Below are 19,474 nucleotides of genomic sequence, written 5' to 3'. Positions count from 1 at the left end.
TTCATATTGACAAATACTGTATTCATAGCATATGACGATTTCTGATGCATTTCTGAGTTTTCAGCACATGCTCAATAATTTGAGATTTCGGAGGTCCAGATTGGATACATGTAGAAACTGTCTCAATACAGAGAATATCCTAGCGCCGTATATGAAATTAAGGACGTGTGTCTGGAGCATGTCTACTCCTTATATCTAATAAAATGTCAGATATCCAGAAATGTATTGTAACGGCCGTCGTAGTGAATGGACCAAGGCGCAGCGGGTTGAGTGCTCATCTTTAACTTTTATTGAACACTAAACAAAAACAAGAACCCGAACGACAGCTAGACAGTTTTGCAGGCTACATACACAGCAATGCAAAATCAACTTCCCACAAAAGACAGGTAGGAAAAGGGCTACCTAAGTATGACTCCCAATCAGCGACAACGGTGTACAGCTGTCCCTGATTGAGAGCCATACCAGGCCAACACAAAGAAATACACAACATAGAATGGAACATAGAAATAGAAAATACAACAAAACCTCGAAAAACACACAAAACAAACACATCCCTGCCACGTCCTGACCAAACTACAATATCAAAAATGACCCCTTTACTGGTCAGGACGTGACATGTATAGTTAAAGATAACCCCTGATATTGACCCTTTTTGCCCAGTGATTATTGAGCTATAAGAAACCTTCCTTAGACCTTTAGTTAAGAAACACATAAATGAGCATACAAGTATGTGTAAGGACATTTAAGAAGTCATGCATGACTTTTGGGAGCACGGTGCCATAACTTTAGCTCCCTGGTGCAGCAGAGTTCTTAAAGACAAGACTCTCGTTAATCTAACCACACTGTCCGATTTCAAAAAGGCTTTACAATGAAAGCAAAACATTAGATTATGTCAGCAGAGTACCCAGCCAGAAATACTCAGACACCCATTTTTCAAGCTAGCATATAATGTCACAAAAACCCAGAAGACAGCTAAATGCAGCACTAACCTTTGATGATCTTCATCAGATGACACACCTAGGACATTATGTTATACAATACATGCATGTTTTGTTCAATCAAGTTCATATTTATATCAAAAACCAGCATTTTACATTAGCATGTGACGCTCAGAACTAGCATACACCCCGCAAACCTCCGGTGAATTTACTAAATTACTCACGATAAATGTTCACAAAAAACATAACAATTATTTTAATAATTATAGATACAGAACTCCTTTGTGCAATCCAGGTGTCCGATTTTAAAATAGCTTTTCGGTGAAAGCACATTTTACAATATTCTGAGTAGATAGCCCAGCCATCACGGCTAGCTATTTAGACACCCACCAAGTTTAGCCCTGACCAAACTCCGATTTACTATTACAAAAGTTTGATTACCTTTGGTGTTCTTCGTCAGAATGCACTCCCAGGACTGCTACTTCAATAACAAATGTTGGTTTGGTTCAAAATAATCCATTGTTATATCCAAATAGCGGCGTTTTGTTTGTGCGTTCAAGACACTATCCGAAGTGTAAATAAGGGTCACTAGCATGGCGCATTTCGTGACAAAAGATTTCTAAATATTCCATTACCGTACTTCGAAGCATGTCAACCGCTGTTTAAAATCAATTTTTATGCCATTTTTCTCGTAAAAAAGCGACAATATTCCGGCCCGGGAATCTGCGTTTAGGTAAACAGACGAAATAAAATAAAGCACGGGGTCGACTCGGGCACGAGCCTGAGTCTCACAGTACTGTAACCAGCCACTATCCAAACGCGCAACTTTTTTTCAGCCAGAGCCTGCAAAGCCACGATTCAGCTTTTTGCCGCCTTCTGAGAGCCCATGGGAGCCGTAGGAAGTGTCACGTAACAGCAGAGATCCTCTGTAATGGATAGAGATAATCAAGAAGGGCAAGAAATTGTCAGACAGGGCACTTCCTGCATGGAATCTTCTCAGGTTTTGGCCTGCCAAATGACTTCTGTTATACTCACAGACACCATTCAAACAGTTTTAGAAACTTTGGAGTGTTTTCTATCCAAAGCTAATAATTATATGCATATTCTAGTTTCTGGGCAGGAGTAATAATCAGATTAAATCGGGTACGTTTTTTATCCGGCCGTGAAAATACTGCCCCCTAGCCATAACAGGTTAACGAAACACGGCTTGTAACAAAAATAAATAGGCTTTAACGAAACACTGCTTGTAACAAAAAATTAAAAATTAGCAGTAAGCTTTAGTTGTCTTTTTGCACTGAGTCAATTCCTCACGCTGCTGTTTCCAACGTCTTATCATCAACTCATTAAGACCAAGCTCCCGTGCAGCAGCTCTATTTCCTTTTCCAACAGCCAGATCAATCGCCTTCAACTTGAACGCTGCATCATATGCATTTCTCCGTGTCTTTGCCATGATGAGGGTGACAAAATGACCACCGTAATCAGAATGATGGGAAGTTTGAGAGTGCTCAAGAAAGTTGCTTTTAGTTGGCTTGTTTGCTAGATTGACAAACACTAAATTCATTTTTAAACGGATGGATTTATTGGTATTAAAATGCACCAGTTATGCTATTTTGGATACCCAGGCTGATGATATCATTCATCCTGTCATTTTAGTGTTCATACTTTTTCATAACGAGAACGTCTGTATACAACTGTCACTGCGACAATTGTATACAGACATGTCGATAGAAGTAGTATGAACTAATCTTTGGTTGTACACTACCATACTCACTGCTTATCACATGGCCTCACATCTGAATCCTTAAAGAGATGGGTGTGTCTAAGGCTTAAGAGAGTGTGAACGATGCTGAATGGGTGTAGACAAAGAAGAGCTCTCCAGTAAGTGTCCCAAAACATTCAAGGCCCATTTCCTCAAAAGTTTATCAACTTTCAAAGCAGAATTACTTTCCCATTTGTATCTTAACTGCAGTGTATGATATACCATTTTCTAGCACTTGAGTCTCTACTTTTATCCAATGTAAAAAACACATTTTCAAATTTTGCTACATACGACCAAATCAAGGTGGTCGATCACATATACACAAAACGTATATCCTACACAACACACACACTTGCATATACAGACTCATTACTCATCCTCTCACACAGAACAAACATACACCAGGAGAGAGACTAAGTGTGTGTTTACTGGGGTGGAAGAATATCATCTGGTTGTCGTCATCAGGAATAGTGTTGACACAACAGGTGTTTGTTTAGATTACATTTACATTACATTTAAGTCATTTAGCAGACGCTCTTATCCAGAGCGACTTACAAAATGGTGCATTCACCTTATGATATCCATGTGGATATATGATATATATCCAGTATCATATGTTTAGATCACACTGGGATGCATCACTGCCATCAACACCTCCTCTCACTGGTCCAGTAACTTTACCAACATAACAGGTACATATACATTGGAGTTTGATAACCTAGCCAGAACTCCACTGAGGAAGGTGGAGGGATATGTACACTGAGTGTACAAAACATTAAGAACACCTTCTCTTTCCATGACATAGACTGACCAGGTGAATCCAGGTGAAAGCTATGATCCCTTATTGTTGTCACTTGTTAAATCCACTTCAATCAGTGTGGATGAATGGGATGAAACAGGTTAAAGAAGGAGTTTTAAGCCTTGAGACATGGATTGTGTATTTGTGCCATTCAGAGGGTGAATGGGCAAGACAAAAGATTTAAGTGCCTTCGAACGAGGTATGGTAGTAGGTGCCAGGCGCACTGGTTTGTGTCAAGAACTGCGATTGTGTATCAAGAATGATCCACCATGCAATGGACATCCAGCCAGCTTGACACAACTATGGGAAGCATTGGAGTCAACATGGGCTAACTCAATGTTAGTATTAGTGTTAGTGTTCTTAATGTGTAAGGCACAAGATAAGTTAGGGAACACCCATGACTCCAAAAGGCTTAGAAGAAAGTTATGTCAAGGTCAAAGGTGACTCACAGGTCCAATCTCGGTGTCCTCAGCCTCGTAGGTGTAGTGGTCCAGGACGATGAAGTAGAAGCCTGACTCCACTTTGTCAGACATATGTTTTCTTCACACACTGACCCGTCTCCTGAGAACAACTGCAGTGTGAGAGAGTAAAAATATGATGTCAGGAAATAGTTTTTAACTTTAGAAAAAGTTTTAACATCTTAGTGTATACAGAAATGCATTGAACTATGGATAATCATTTAACCAAATAATTGATAACATACCATGTGGAGCTGAGCTGTACCAATCCACGCCACTCGTCAGTCATTATGCTCAGTATTGAACAGCCTGCTGTCATTTCATGCCCAATCCTCATCATGGAGAGCTATCCTCCTATAGGTTTTCACTTCATCCCTTACCTAACCTATTTGTACACATTCTGTATAGAACCATCCTCTATATAGAAGCACCTTTCTAACCAAATAAATAGCAGTTTGTCACAGTCAATAACAAGTCTTCCTCTCTACGTGACAAATGTCCTAATAACAATGCTTCGAGACAGTGTCAAAGCAATTAGAGGAGCTCTCAGTACCACTAATGATTAAGTTACGAGGGTGTTTGACAAAAGTCATGGTTACCTGCAGGAAGTTCACATAGTGCTTTGAATAGAGGAGGACCAAGGTACTTGGAACAGAGTGGACTCCTGTATCTCCTATCTCTGTCAGCTAAGCAAAGAACAACTTCCCTACCACATAGTGAAAGTCGGCCTGCATGAAGAGAGGGACGGAGAGAGAGAAACAGTTAGAGGTCATTCTCTTCTATTGTAACTGCACAAAAACTGCCAGAGTAAAAGTAATCAAATATGTATTTCAAATAGACTGTATCTAAAGGTATGCAGTTAGAGGTTTACAATATTGGCTATTTAGTTCTGAGTTTAATCAGTCTCTTGGCCCCCCTCATCTAATCTCAATCAAGGGCATCTTCCCCAGTGAGGGCCTTCCCTGTCTGTTCTCACTTTGCCTCTCCCTCCTCCTTCATTCCCTCCCAGTCATGCTGGTCTTCCAACTCCTCCTTCTCTACTAACCCTTCCCCACTGGGCACAGACATCAATTCAACGTCTATTCCACGTTGGTTTGATTTGGAAACAATATTGATTCAACCAGTGTGCCCAGTAGGTCGTTAACTTAGCTAGCTAGCTACAATGCTCTTGGTTAAACCAAAGATCCTGGTCATTTTTATATGTGGTTAAACGTAGTTAGCTTCCTAACTAGCTACTAGCTGACAAATCAATAGCCAGCTCTAATAACAGAATACCAAATAACTACCTACTTCAATTTCAGTTCTGTAATCATAGTTGATTAGTTGGTTGGTTAGGTTCTTACTGAAAAACTATAGAGCTTACCTTTTTATCCTTGGCGATCGTCCCTACTTCACTACCACCGTTAAAATCTGGTTTCCACTAGATAACACATCCACATCCAGTCAAAATTGGTTGTATCATAAAAATAATGAAAACCTGATTTAAGGTTAGGGTTAGGCATAAGGTCAGCAGTGTGGTTAAGGTTAGGGTGAGGTTTAAAATCTGATTTTAAGAAGATAAATTGTAGAAATAGACAGGGTGTAGACATAATAATAACGACTTTGTGGCTGTGTTAACTAGTGACAACCATATTCATTGCCTCGAATTTTCACCTGTAATAAAATTATAGTTTGCGAGAGTAAGATTTTTTGGTGTTTGAGGAGAAATCTATGCGGAGATGTGGTGTATATGTGAGAGCGCAGTAACTTCTGAGTCTTGACATGTAATATCTATAGCTATCTATAGCATATTGGACTGTTAGCTGATCCATCGGCCAGTTTCTTGGACCACTATACCCATTTTGCCAATTGGACTTGGACCCCTCTTCTACTTGGAACCCTACTAATTCCATGACTGGTCTATCGACGTCACCGCACGAGGATGCAAAAACAGACTTTCCCCCATCGCAACGTCCCTCTAAGGCCCTTATGCTAGCTTGCTAGCCCCGGCCTGCTAACTGCTAGCTTGCTATCCCCGGCCTGCTAACTGTCTGAATCGCCGTGTCCCCAGCCAGCCCAACCACTCACTGGACCCATACGATCACTTGGCTACGCATGCCTCTCCCTAATATCAATATGCTTGTCCATTACTGTCCTGGTTAGTGATTACTGTCTTATTTCACTGTATAGCCTCTAGCCCTGCTCAATATGCCTTAACCAACCATGTTGTTCCACCTCCCACATATGCGATGACATCACCTGGTTTAAACGTCTCTAGAGACTATATCTCTCTCATCATTACTCAATGCCTAGGTTTACCTCCAATGTACACTCTTCCTACCATACCTTTGTCTGTACATTATGCCTTGAATCTATGCTATCGTGCCCAGAAACCTGCTCCCTTTACTCTCTGTTCCGAACGTGCTAGACGGCCAGTTTTTATAGCCTTTAGCCGTACCCTTATCCTACTTGTCCTCTGTTCCTCTGGTGATGTAGAGGTTAATCCAGGACCTGCAGTGCCTAGCTCCAATCCTACTTCTCAGGTGCTCTGATTTGTTGACTTCTGTAACCGTAAAAGCCTTGCTTTCATGCATGTTAACATTAGAATCTGACTCCCTAAGTTTGCTTTATTCACTGCTTTAGCACATTCTGCCAACCGAATGTCTTAGCCGTGTCTGAATCCTGGCTTAGGAAAACCACCAAAAACCCTGACATTTCTATCCCAAACTATAACATTTTCCGTCAAGATAGAACTGCCAAAGGGGGCGGTGTTGCAATCTACTGCAGAGATAGCCTGCAGAGTTCTGTATTACTATCCAGGTCTGTACCAAAACAATTCGAGCTTCTACTTCTAAAAATTCACCTTTCCAGAAACAAGTCTCTCACCGTTGCCGCTTGCTATAGACCACCCTCTGCCCCCAGCTGTGCCCTGGACACCATATGTGAATTGATTGCCCCCCATCTATCTTCTGAGCTCGTGCTGCTAGGTGACCTAAACTGGGACATGCTTAACACCCCGGCCATCCTACAATCTAATCTTGATGCCCTCAATCTCACATAAATGATCAATGAACCTATCAGGTACAACCCCAAATCCGTAAACACGGGCACCCTCATAGATATCATCCTAACTAACTCGCCCTCCAAATACACCTCTGCTGTTTTCAACCAAGATCTCAGCGATCACTGCCTCATTGCCTGCATCCGTAATGGGTCAGCGGTCAAATGACCACCCCTCATCACTGTCAAACGCTCCCTAAAACACTTCTGCGGACAGGCCTTTCTAATTGACCTGGCTGGGGTATCCTGGAATGACATTGACCTTATCCCGTCAGTAGAGGATGCCTGTTTATTCTTTAAATGTGCCTTCCTCACCATCTTAAATAAGCATGCTCCATTCAAAAAATGTAGAACTAGGAATAGATATAGCCCTTGGTTCACTCCAGACCTGTCTGCCCTTGACCAGCACAAAAACATCCTGTGGCGTTCTGCATTAGCATCGAATAGCCCCCGTGATATGCAACTTTTCAGGGAAGTTAGGAACAAATATACACAGGCAGTTAGGAAAGCTAAGGATAGCTTTTTCAAACAGAAATTTGCATCCTGTAGTACAAACTCAAAAAAGTTCTGGGACACTGAAGTCCATGGAGAATAAGAGCACCTCCTCCCAGCTGCCCACTGCACTGAGGCTAGGAAACACTGTCACTACCGATAAATCCACAATAATTGAGAATTTCAATAAGCATTTTTCTACGGCTGTCCATGCTTTCCACCTGGCTACCCCTACCCCGGTCAACAGCCCCACAGCAACTCGCCCAAACCTCCCCCACTTCTCCTTCAAATCAAATGAAATCAAATGTATTTATATAGCCTTTCTTACATCAGCTGATATATCAAAGTGCTGTACAGAAACCCAGCCTAAAACCCCAAACAGCAAGCAATGCAGGTGTAGAAGCACGGTGGCTAGGAAAACCCCCCTAGAAAGGCCAAAACCTAGGAAGAAACCTAGAGAGGAACCAGGTTATGAGGGGTGGACAGTACTCTTCTGGCTGTGCCAGGTGGAGATTATAACAGAACATGGCCAAGATGTTCAAATGTTCATAAATGACCAGCATGGTCAAATAATAGTAATCACAGTGAACAGGTCAGGGTTCCATAGAACAGTTGAAACTGGAGCAGCAGCACTGCCAGGTGGACTGGGGACAACAAGGAGTCATCATGCCAGGTAGTTCTGAGGCATGGTCCTAGGGCTCAGGTCCTCCGAGAGAGAGAAAGAAAGAAAGAAAGAAAGAAAGAAAGAAAGAAAGAAAGAAAGAAAGAAAGAAAGAAAGAAAGAAAGAAAGAGAGAATTAGAGAGAGCATACTTAAATTCACACAGGACACCGGATAAGACAGGAGAAATACTCCAGATATAACAGACTGACCCTAGCCCCCCGTCACATAAACTACTGCATCATAAATACTGGAGGCTGAGACAGGAGGGGTCAGGGGACACTGTGGCCCCATCCGATGATACCCCCAGACAGGGCCAAACAGGCAGGATATAACTCCACCCACTTTGCCAAAGCACAGCCCCCACACCACTAGAGGGATACCTTCAACCACCAACTTACCATCCTGAGACAAGGCCGAGTATAGCCCACAAATATCTCCGCCACGGCACAACCCAAGGGGGGGGGGGGGGGGGCGCCAACCCAGACAGGAAGACCACGTCAGTGACTCAACCCACTCAAGTGATGCACCCCTCCTAGGGACGGCATGGAAGAGCACCAGTAAGCCAGTGACTCAGCCCCTGTAATAGGGTTACAGGCAGAGAATCCCAGTGGAGAGAAGGGAACCAGAAAGGCAGAGACAGCAAGGGCGGTTCGTTGCTCCAGTGCCTTTCCGTTCACCTTCACACTCCTGGGCCAGACTACACTCAATCATAGGACCTACTGAAGAGATGATTCTTCAATAAAGACTTAAAGGTTGAGACCGAGTCTGCGTCTCTCACATGGGTAGGCAGACCATTCCATAAAAATTGAGCTCTATAGGAGAAAGCCCTACCTCCAGCTGTTTGCTTAGAAATTCTAGGGACAATTAGGAGGCCTGCGACTTGTGACCGTGGCGTACGTGTAGGTATGTACGGCAGGACCAAATCGGAAAGATAGGTAGGAGCAAGCCCATGTAATGCTTTGTAGGTTAGCAGTAAAACCTTGAAATCAGCCCTTGACTTAACAGGAATCCAGTGTAGGGAGGATAGCACTGGAGTAATATGATCAAATATTTTGGTTCTAGTCAGGATTCTAGCAGCCGTATTTAGCACTAACTGAAGTTTATTTAATGCTTTATCCGGGTAGCCAGAAAGTAGAGCATTGCAGTAGTCTAACCTAGAAGTCACAAAAGCATGGATACATTTTTCTGCATCATTTTTGGACAGAACATTTCTGATTTTTGCAATGTTACGTAAATGGAAAAAAGCTGTCCTTGAAACAGTCTTGATATGTTCGTCAAAAGAGAGATCAGGGTCCAGAGTAACGCCGAGGTCCTTCACAGTTTATTTTAGACGACTGTACAACCATCAAGATTAATTGTCAGATTCAACAGAAGATCTCTTTGTTTCTTTGGACCTAGAACAAGCATCTCTGTTTTGTCCGAGTTTAAAAGTAGAAAGTTTGCAGCCATTCACTTCCTTATGTCTGAAACACAGGCTTCCAGCGAGGGCAATTTTGGGGCTTCACCATGTTTCATTGAAATGTACAGCTGTGTGTCATCCGCATAGCAGTGAAAGTTAACATTATGTTTTCGAATGACATCCGCAAGAGGTAAAATATATAGTGAAAACAATAGTGGTCCTAAAACGGAACCTCGAGGAACACCGAAATATGCTAGCTTGAAAAATGGGTGTCTGATTATTTCTGGCTGGGTACTCTGCTGACATAATCTAATGTTTTGCTTTCGTTGTAAAGCCTTTTTGAAATCGGACAGTGTGGTTAGATTAACCTCTATGGGCTAGGTGGGACGCCTACTCAGCAGCCAGTGTAATCCCGTGGCGCGATATTCAAATACCTCAAAAATGCAAAAACTTCCATTTTTCAAACATATGACTATTTTACACCATTTTAAAGACAAGACTCTCGTTAATCTAACCACACTGTCCGATTTCAAAAAGGCTTTACAACGAAAGCAAAACATTAGATTATGTCAGCAGAGTACCCAGCCAGAAATAATCAGACACCCATTTGTCAAGCTAGCATATAATGTCACATAAACCCAAACCACAGCTAAATGCAGCACTAACCTTTGATCATCTTCATCAGATGACAACCCTAGGACATTATGTTATACAATACATGCATGTTTTGTTCAATCAAGTTCATATTTATATCAAAACCCAGCTTTTTACATTAGCATGTGACTAGCATGTGACTAGCATTCCCACCGAACACTGCCGGTGAATTTACTAAATTACTCACGATAAACGTTCACAAAAAACATAACAATTATTTTAAGAATTATAGATACAGAACTCCTCTATGCACTCCATATGTCCGATTTTAAAATAGCTTTTCGGTGAAAGCACATTTTGCAATATTCTAAGTAGATAGCCCGGCATCACAGGGCTAGCTATTTAGACACCCAGCAAGTTTAGCACTCACCAAAGTCAGATTTACTATAAGAAAAATGTTATTACCTTTGCTGTTCTTCGTCAGAATGCACTCCCAGGACTTCTACTTCAATAACAAATGTTGGTTTGGTCCCAAATAATCCATTGTTATATCCAAATAGCAGCGTTTTGTTCGTGCGTTCAAGACACTATCCGAAAGGGTAAATAAGGGTGACGAGCATGGCGCATTTCGTGACAATTTTTTTTGTAAATATTCCATTACCGTACTTCGAAGCATGTCAACCGCTGTTTAAAATCAATTTTTATGCCATTTTTCTCGTAAAAAAGCGATAATATTCCGACCGGGAAAGCGTGTATACGTACAAAGAGAGAGAAAATAAAAACATCTCGTGCACGAGCTTGAGTCTCAGAGTACTCTGACCAGCCACTATCCAAACGCGATAATGTGTTTCAGCCTGGGGCTGCCTCGATATCATTCAGCTTTTTCCTGGGCTCTGAGAGCCTATGGGAGCCGTAGGAAGTGTCACGTTACAGCAAAGATCCTCAGTCTTCAATAAAAAGAGCCAAGATGAACAACAACTTGTCAGACAGGCCACTTCCTGTTCAGAATCTTCTCAGGTTTTTGCCTGCCATATGAGTTCCGGCCGTGTCAATACTGCCCCCTAGCCCTAACAGGTTAACGAAAGTCTTGTCTTTAAAATGGTGTAAAATAGTCATATGTTTGAGAAATTGAAGTAATAGCATTTCTAAGGTATTTGAATAACGCGCCACGGGATTCCACTAGCTGTTTCGTCCCACATACCCTAGAGAGGTTAACATCAGTACATAGCATCTCAACATATTCCAAATAGCTTTATCCTTATTCATTCAGGTGATACAACCATTTAGATGTGTCCCATAGCTGAGGCTATTATATAAACATTATTATGGTAATATGGCCATATTGTCTCTCATGAGTTTCATAAAATTGTACCAAACGGACCAGTTCGTAGCTGGATTCTTCACCGATCGTTTATACCTTCTCCAGAACATAAATGTCGTTCGCTTCCCCTGTCCTGTAAGGTGGAAGAATTCCTTTGTCTCTCTATGAAACCTCACTCGGTCTCAAAACTGGGGCCATGAGGCAGGACATTCCCTTTGGAATTTACGACCACCTTCTGACCACAGCAGCCTGGGTGTAGGAGACAGAGGGAGATGGTGCAGAAGTAGGGGGATGGTAGAGGGGGAGGGGGTCAACTGTGCTCGCTGTACTCAAAGAGGGCAACGTCATGACAAGAGATATAGTACTAAAACACTTGTGTGTTTTAAGTGTCTCCCTTGATCCTAGGTCCTGGCAGAGTTGTGCAGACTCAGGACAACTGAGCTTTGGAGGAATACGCAAATTTAAAGAGGAGTCCGTAATTTGCTTTCTAATGATCATGATCTTTTCCTCAAAAAAGTTCATGAATTTATTACTGCTGAAGTGAAAGCCATCCTCTCTTTGGGAATGCTGCTTTTTAGTTAGCTTTGCGACAGTATCAAAAATAAATTTTGGATTGTTCTTATTTTCCTCAATTAAGGTGGAAAAATAGCATGATCGAGCATCAGTGAGGGCTCTTCAATACTGCACGGTACTGTCTTTCCAAGCTAGTCGGAAGATTTCCAGTTTGGTGTGGCGCCATTTCCGTTCCAATTTTCTGGACGCTTGCTTCAGAGCTCGGGTATTTTCTGTATACCAGGGAGCTAGTTTCTTATGACAAATGTTTTTAGTTTTTAGGGGTGCAACTGCATCTAGGGTTAAATTGAGTTCCCCGGTTAGGTGGTTAACTGATTTTTATCCTCTGACGTCCTTGGGTAGGTAGAGGGAGTCTGGAAGGGCATCAAGGAATCTTTGGGTTGTCTGAGAATTTATTGCACGACTTTTGATGCTCCTTGGTTGGGGTCTGAGCAGATTATTTGTTGCGATTGCAAATGTAATAAAATGGTGGTCCAATAGTCCAGGATTATGAGGAAAAACATTAACCTCTTACATCTAGATGTTCCGCTAGCGGAACACTGATCCAATATCCAATGATAGGGCGTGGCGCGAATTACAAACTCCTCAAAAATCCCAAAACTTCAATTTTTCAAACATATGACTATTTTACACCATTTTAAAGACAAGACTCTCCTTTATCTAACCACATTGTCCGATTTCAAAAAGGCTTTGCAACGAAAGCAAAACATTAGATTAAGTCAGGAGAGTACCCAGCCAGAAATAATCAGACACCCATTTTTCAAGCTAGCATATAATGTCACAAAAACCAAAACCACAGCTAAATGCAGCACTAACCTTTGATGATCTTCATCAGATGACACTCCTAGGACATTATGTTATACAATACATGCATGTTTTGTTCAATCAAGTTCATATTTATATCAAAAACCAGCTTTTTACATTAGCATGTGATGTTCAGAACTAGCATATCCACCAAAACTTCCGGTGAATTTACTAAATTACTCACGATAAACGTTCACAAAAAACATAACAATTATTTTAAGAATTATAGATACAGAACTCCTTTATGCAATCGCTATGTCAGATTTTAAAATAGCTTTTCGGTGAAAGCACATTTTGCAATATTCTGAGTAGATAGCCCGGCCATCATGGCTAGCTATTTTGACACCCACCAAGTTTGGCACTCACCAAACTCAGATTTACTATAAGAAAAATTGGATTACCTTTGCTGTTCTTTGTCAGAATGCACTCCCAGGACTTGTACTTGACACCCAATGTTGTTTTGGTTCCAAATAATCCATAGTTATATCCAAATAGCGGCGTTTTGTTCTTGCATTCAAGACACTATCCGAAGGGTGACGCGCCGGCGCATATCGTGACAAAAAATTTCAAACTATTCCATTACCGTACTTCGAAGTATGTCAAACGCTGTTTAAAATTATTTTTTATGCGATTTTTCTCGTAAAATAGCGATAATATTCCGACCAGGAGACGTTGTTTTCGTTCAAAGACTGAAAATGTAAAATGGACTCTTCACGTGCACGCGCGGCCCGTTTCATTGTTCTCAGATCGACCACTATCCAAATGCGCTACTGTTTTTCACCCAGGGACTGCAGAGTCATCATTCCCCGTTCTGGCGCCTTCTGAGAGCCTATGGGAGCCTTGGAAAATGTCACGTTACAGCAGAGGTCCTTTGTTTTCGATAAAGAGGCTATAGAAGGCCAAGAAATGGTCAGAGAGGGCACTTCCTGTATAAAATCTTCTCAGGTTTTGGCCTGCCATATGAGTTCTGTTATACTCACAGACACCATTCAAACAGTTTTAGAAACTTTAGGGTGTTTGCTATCCAAATCAAATCAAATTATATGCATATATGCATATTCTAGTTTCTGGGCAGGAGTAACCAGATTAAATCGGGTTCGTTTTTTATCCGGCCGTGAAAATACTGCCCCCTATCCTAAACAGGTTAAGATCCACAACATTTATTCCATGGGACAAAACTAGGTCCAGAGTATGACTGTGGCAGTGAGTAGGTCCGGAGACATGTTGGACAAAACCCACTGAGTCGATGATGGCTCCGAAAGCCTTTTGGAGTGGGTCTGCGGACTTTTCCATGTGAATATTAAAGTCACAAAAAATTTGAATATTATCTGCTATGACTACAAGATCCGATAGGAATTCAGGAAACTCAGTGAGGAACGCTGTATATGGCCCAGGTAGATTGCATAGATTTCATGACTAGAAGCTCAAAAGACGAAAACGTCTGTTATTTTTTTTGTAAATTGACATTTTCTATCGTAAATGTTAGCAACACCTCCGCCTTTGCGGGATATGGTCACTAGTGTAACCAGGAGGTGAGGCCTCATTTAACACAGTAAATTCATCAGGCTTAAACCATGTTTCAGTCAGGCCAATCACATCAAGATTATGATCAGTGATTAGTTCATTGACTATAACTGCCTTGGAAGTGAGGGATCTAACATTAAGTAGCCCTATTTTGAGATGTGAGGTATCACGATCTCCTTCAATAATGGCATGAATGGAGGAGGTCTTTATTCTAGTGAGATTGCTAAGGTGAACACCGCCATGTTTAGTTTGCCCAACCTAGGTCGAGGCACAGACACGGTCTCAATGGGGACAGCTGAGCTGACTACACACTGACTGTGCTAGTGGCAGACTCCACTAAGCTGGCTAACAGCCTGCTGCCTGGCCTGCACCCTATTTCATTGTGGAGCTAGGGGAGTTAGAGCCCTGTCTATGTTCATAGATAAGATGAGAGCACCCATCCAGCTAGGATGGAGTCTGTCACTCCTCAACAGGCCAGGCTTGGTACTGTTTGTGGGTGAGTCCCAGAAAGAGGGCCAATTATCTACAAATTCTATCTTTTGGGAGGGGCAGAAAACAGTCTTAAACCAGCGATTGAGTTGTGAGACTCTGCTGTAGAGTTCATCACTCCCCCTAACTGGGAAGGGGCCAGATACAATTACTCGATGCCGACACATCTTTCTAGCTGATTTACACGCTGAAGCTATGTTGCGTTTGGTAACCTCTGACTGTTTCATCCTAACATCGTTGGTGCCGACGTGGATAACAATATCCCTATACTCTCTACACTCGCCAGTTTTAGCTTTAGCCAGCACCATCTTCAGATTAGCCTTAACATCGGTAGCCCTGCCCCCTGGTAAACAGTGTATGATCGCTGGATGATTCGTTTTAAGTCTAATACTGCGGGTAATGGTGGGAAACTTCGGCATCTCAGACCCCGTAACGGGAGGAGTAGAGACCAGAGAAGACTTGGCCTCTGACTCCGACTCGCTGCTTAATGGGGAGAACCGGTTGAAAGTTTCTGTCGACTGAATGAGCGACACCGGTTGAGCATTCCTACAGCATTTCCCTCCAGAAGCCATGAGAAAGTTGTCCGGCTGCGGGGACCGTGCGAGGGGATTTATACTACTATCTGTACTTACTGGTGGCACAGACGCTGTTTCATCCTTTCCTACACTGAAATTACCCTTGCCTAACTGAAGCTGAAGCTGGGCTTGCAGCACAGCTATCCTCACCGTAAGGCGATCGTTCTCCTGTATATGAGTACAGCGACTGCAATTAGAAGGCATCAAGTTAATGTTACTACTTAGCTTTGGAGGTCCTGACGAACCATGTCCAGATAAAGCGTCCGGAGTGAAAAAGTTGAATGAAAAAAAGTTGAGTGAGGGAAAAACTAAAAATATAACATAATTAAAAAGTAAAAGCCGTAAAGTTGTCAGGTAGCAAAGTAAAGTTAGCAACAAAACGCACAGCAGCATGTAAACAAGTCTGCAAGTTCACTCAAATCCAGATAGCTGATGTTCTGAAAGAGCTGCAAAATCTGGACCCCTACAAATCAGCCGGGCTAGACAATCTGGACCCTCTCTTTCTAAAATGATCTGCCAAAATTATTGCAACACCTATTACTAGCCTGTTCAACCTCTCTTTCGTATCATCTGAGATTCCCATAGATTGGAAAGCTGCTGCGGTCATCCCCCTCTTCAAAAGGGGAGACACTGTAGACCCAAACTGCTACAGACCTATATCTATTCTACCCTGCCTTTCTAAGGTCTTTGAAAGCCAAGTTAACAAACAGATTACTGATCATTTCGAATCTCACCGTACCTTCTCCGCTATGCAATCTGGTTTCAGAGCTGGTCAGCCACACTCAAGGTCCTAAACGATATCATAACCGCCATCGATAAGAGACATTACTGTGCAGCCGTATTCATCGACCTGGCTAAGGCTTTCGACTCTGTCAATCACAACATTCTTATTGGCAGACTCAACAGTCTTGGTTTCTCAAATGATTGCCTTGCTTGGTTCACCAACTACTTCTCTGATAGAGTTCAGTATGTCAAATCGGAGGGCCTGTTGTCCGGACCTCTGGCAGTCTCTATGGGGGTGCCACAGAGTTCAATTCTCGGGCCGACTCTCTTCTCTGTAAACATCAATGATGTCGCTCTCGCTGCTGGTGATTCTTTGATCCACCTCTATGCAGACGACACCATTCTTTATACCTCTGGCCATTCGTTGGACACTGTGTTAACTAACCACCAGATGAGCTTCAATGCCATACAACTCTCCTTCCGTGGCCTCCAACTGCTCTTAAATGCAAGTAAAACTAAATGCATGCTCTTCAACCGATCGCTGCCCGCACCTGCCTGCCCGTCCAGCATCACTACTCTGGACGGTTCTGACTTAGAATATGTGGACAACTACAAATACCTAGGTGTCTGGTTAGACTGTAAACTCTACTTCCAGACTCACATTTATCCAAAATTAAATCTGGAATCGGCTTCCTATTTTGCAACAAAGCATCCTTCACTCATGCTGCCAAACATACCCTCGTAAAACTGACCATCCTACCGATCCTCGACTTCGGCGATGTCATTTACAAAATAGCCTCCAACACTCTACTCAACAAATTGGATGAAGTCTATCACAGTGCCATCCGTTTTGTCGCCAAAGCCCCATATACTACCCACCACTGCGACCTGTATGCTCTTGTTGGCTGGCCCTCGCTTCATACTCGTCGCCAAACCCACTGGCTCCAGGTCATCTACAAGTCTCTGCTAGGTGAAGCCCTGCCTTATCTCAGCTCACTGGTCACCATAGCAGCACCCACCCGTAGCACACGCTCCAGCAGGTATATCTCACTGGTCACCCCCAAAGCCAATTCTTCCTTTAGCCGCCTCTCCTTCCAGTTCTCTGCTGCCAATGACTGGAACAAACTGCAAATATCACTGAAGCTGGAGACTCATATCTCCCTCACTAGCTTTAAGCACCAGCTGTCAGAGCAGCTCACAGATCGCTGCACCTGTACATAGCTCATCTGTAAATAGCCCATCCAATCTACCTCATCCCCATACTGTATTTATTTATTTATCTTGCTCCTTTGCACAACAGTATCTCAACTTGCACATTCATCTTCTGCACATCTACCATTCCAGTGTTTAATTGCTACATTGTAATTAATTTGCCACCATAGCCTATTTATATAAAGGTGAACAAAAATAAAATAAAAACTATCTCTGCAAAACAAAACAAAAATCTCTGCTCTCAAATTAATATTTTGCATGCGACAATGATGTTCTGTTTTCTCAAAGTCACACTTGCAACTCAGGTTTAATTTGCACCCCCACCTCCCCAGTGGCGGTTCTAGACCTTTTCAACTGGGGGGGCCAAGCTGGGGCCAGTTGTACTGTTAGAGGGGCCAGTTACATTAGACATTATTGTTGTCATATCGTTTTCTTCACTGCATTGCAGGCATTAGCAGGCAAAAGACCATGTTCATAATAATTAGTGTTCCGCGTTGCCACTGTCTAATAACGGATGTAAAAAAAGAACGATAGCAAAAATTAGTTATGTAAATATTATTTCATACTCCACATTTAGGGTGGCCACAAGGGGGTCCAAAATTGTTGTCACAGGGGCACTGGCCCCCCCTGCCTGGGCACTCGTGAGACCCATCCTATGCGCTGTCGTCTCAGTGCTTGCTTTCTCAAGGATCTTGCTCGACAGCGCCATCTTCGGGCGCAGTGGACTTTAGAGGCTGATTTGATGCCATATAAAAGGGGCCACGATGCGTTTAGGTTTTTTACTATGTCACTGGGGTTAATGAGTATCTGTGTATGCAAGTGAGCATATGAGTGAGATTGAGAGCAAATGTGTTTAATGTGTTAAGCAAATGTGCTGTGCAATTGGTGTGAATGCATGCATTTGGAGTTTGTGCATGGGTGTTTGTTTGTGTATGCGTGTTTGTTTGTGTGTGTTTGTGCATGTGTATGGTAGAATGGTAGCAGTGACAGAGATGAATGAGATGACCTTCTCTCTACCCATGTGACTGCCCACCAGAGACTCTGCTTCCCTGTTTGCACACACACACAATAGACTTAGGTTGATTTCCTGTTATTCTGGTCAATACAGACACAGGCTACAAATCAGTGTGCCACCCCCACAAAGACACAAAATAACTCTGGGTGTCATCTTTTAGTTTTGCAATGTAAAATGAAAGTTCAGGTTGTACATCCCAGTTTCTCTCCGTTTGGGACGGTTTTCTTCCATTTCGTGCATACTGAACATGACCCGGGTGCTGAACACAACCCTGAGGTGATGTTTTGTGTGCAAGGATGAACATGGCCTCCAGCGATGTCATCAGAAACCCCCTCACCATTAATTTGTAGTTCCGACCACAGTGGGAGGGGGATTGGATCATTAATTGGCACTCAAATCAAATTAAAAACTGCTCGTCTGCCGAAGCCCAGAATGGGAGCAGAGGTCAGAGCTTCTCCTCGTGAAAATAAACCAATGCGTGGGCATACATTTCAGAAGGGTGGTGGAGGGGTACTCTAATATGGAAGGGGAGATTGAGGGTGGTGGTAGGCTCACTGGCTCAGCCACTATGCTGCTGTGTAATTATAGACAGTGGAGAAGCTGTGGTGGGGGTGGGGGTTTTCGAGAGCAGAAGCAGCTGCTGGCATCAGTTGAGGCGATTCAGCAGCCCCCCCCCGGCACACTCCCCAAGGGATGAGAGTAAATGGGACCAGACCCTGATTGGGAAAGGGAGGTGGAGAGGGAGGTTGATCCTCAAGGCAGTCTCAGCCCACTGGTTTCGGGAGGTAGCAAGGCCGTGACTATCGGACTTCTTACTGTTCTGAGAAGAAATCAATGGATGCTGGACCTCCATGGAAATGGGGACTACATATAATGAAGCATAGGAAGAGTTGGGATAGTACGGAGATCAGGTGGTGCAGAGGCAGGACAAAAGTGCTACTGTTTATTATTGTCAGGGCTTTGCTGCCACAGGAATTTAGATGAAATGATAGAACAGTGCACCAGACAGTAGAGGAAATGTTGTCATACACAGAAACTCTCATTTGGTGGTATTGTATGCTTAAAAGATTCCCCATTCACCAAGATTTCCCATTTGC

The sequence above is a fragment of the Salmo salar genome, chromosome 14 (genome assembly GCF_965601325.2).
Source record: "Salmo salar chromosome 14, fSalSal1, whole genome shotgun sequence".
Classification (NCBI taxonomy): Eukaryota; Metazoa; Chordata; class Actinopteri; order Salmoniformes; family Salmonidae; genus Salmo; species Salmo salar.
The sequence above is the reverse complement of the archived record's forward strand: the minus strand, read 5'-3'. Positions refer to the sequence as shown.